Raw genomic sequence first — 2,055 nt, forward strand, 5'->3', positions numbered from 1 at the left:
TAATATTATGAAGTATCAGTTCTAATCAGACTGGAGTTTCCTCCGACAGTTAAATGTAATATCTTGTTGGATGCCATGGGCTACAGCACGTCATTATTTTTTATGCATTCTCATCAAATGAGCCCCTTATTGCATTTTCTGAGATTCCTTGATACTAGAGAATAACTGGAGTAAACAACCACAGAAAATATGCAGAACCCAATTTTTCCTATCTAAACAGGTTCTACAAAGTATGTATTGTTCATTGTATGGCTAAAATTACAGTCAATATAGTTTCATCCCTATCTTTGACTGCATCCAGAGCTCTGTTTCCACATTTTATGAAGCTGATATTGTTGTAATTCGTTTCACCTTCAGATTGTAAAACATGGAACATTTTCTTTCAAACAACTGGCAACTTTGTGACTCATCCATAAAATGTTCTATGTGCCACATATTTATTTCTCAGAAATACAGAGCTTTCAGCAAATAGTAACTGTCAAATGTGAATAGCAGACGTGACTGGAGGTGTATGTCTTTGTCTCCTGCTATGCAGACAAGGGACATTGCGATCTTATTGATATGATGTATTTTAGGGGCAGTGTTTAAAAAGCAGGGACGAGGATTTTGTGCACATTGTGGCTTTAAAATGTAGAACTGCTTGAGTTTTATTTTTATGTTGGACAATTGGGCAAAGGCAAATGCAGTACGACCCTCCTCTGAGTCTTTCATTCATGTTATTGTCAGTGTATATTGATAGATATTGCCATGAAAAGTTTTGTATATGTGGTCATCCTCCTACAAATAGCATTGGGTCTTTAAGCATGCCTTGCTTGACCCAGCTTGGCTCAGATAATGGTGTCACTGTGGGTGTAGCCCAAATCTTGTTATCCTCATAGCTCTTGTGGTGAGGCACATGATGACCTCAAGCCTTAGGAAGATGTTCGAAGGTCAATGCCTCTAGGAAGAAACATAGATAGCACCCCGAAATCAGACTTGTAATTAACTGTATATCCATTTTTATATAGTTATGAGAGACTATCTGTTCATTCACATACAGTGGAGCTAATAGTGCTCCAAATGGAGGAGCCACCACGGCAAAGTCTGGAATGCTTGTGAGCCACCAGCCTAACCCTACTGAACCGTTTTATGACCAATGGGAACACTAAAATATTTCATGCAATCAACAATCAGAGAAACATCAATGAGTATTGACATATGCAATGTTTGCCAAGCTTTCATTAGTTGTGTATCATTGGCATGTTCAAAAGCATGTCCAAATACTACCTGTGATCCTGTCATTATGTTTCTGCAGAATACATTACAATATCTACACGATGACAGTTAAAGCTCTTAGCTGTACACTGCATGAAGAGTCCTATCTTGCTATACCCACATAAACATGGTTGACAAAGAATAAGACAACTCTAGTCTGTGTCTTAAACCACCAGGCCCACTTTAGAGCTAGGCAGAAGTTAATGTGTTCTTCTTTTGTGATCACTGCCAGGCAATAGATATGCTGATTACAACAACAGACTGGAAGTACTTACTTTAAGGCTTTTGCATGGCTGTCATCAAAACTCCCAAAGCTGTATCCAAAGTGTAAATGGTTACCATCAATGGTACATGTCTGTCAGGGAAGCATGCACAGGCGTCCTCACACCACATGTAGGTACCCACGCAGGATGACCAAATTAATATGCCCACACAGGATAGGGTTCTATGCACACAGTTTATTTGTTACACATCAACAAAACTACAAACCCCCTCAACCCCCCACAGGTTTAGCAGTGAAGTAACAAACCACCGTTGGGACAAACACACACCTACAGCCAGGGGGAATAGCAACAAGGAGGGGTAACAGGCCTGCAGATATACGGCAGGCCTCAGGATACAAGGAGAGTGGTCAGGTACAAGCCGGGTCATTAACAGGAGGGCAGCACGGTACAGGAACAGGATTCAAGGAGAGTGGTCAGGTACAAGCCGGGTCGGTGACAGGAGGGCAGCACAGTACAGGAACAGGATTCAAGGAGAGCAGGGTTCAGGTAGCAAGGCACAGGCTAGGTGAGGCAGTCA

This window comes from Nanorana parkeri, unplaced genomic scaffold (genome assembly GCF_000935625.1).
Source record: "Nanorana parkeri isolate BGI_ZX_2015 unplaced genomic scaffold, ASM93562v1 scaffold1835, whole genome shotgun sequence".
In the NCBI taxonomy this organism is placed as follows: Eukaryota; Metazoa; Chordata; class Amphibia; order Anura; family Dicroglossidae; genus Nanorana; species Nanorana parkeri.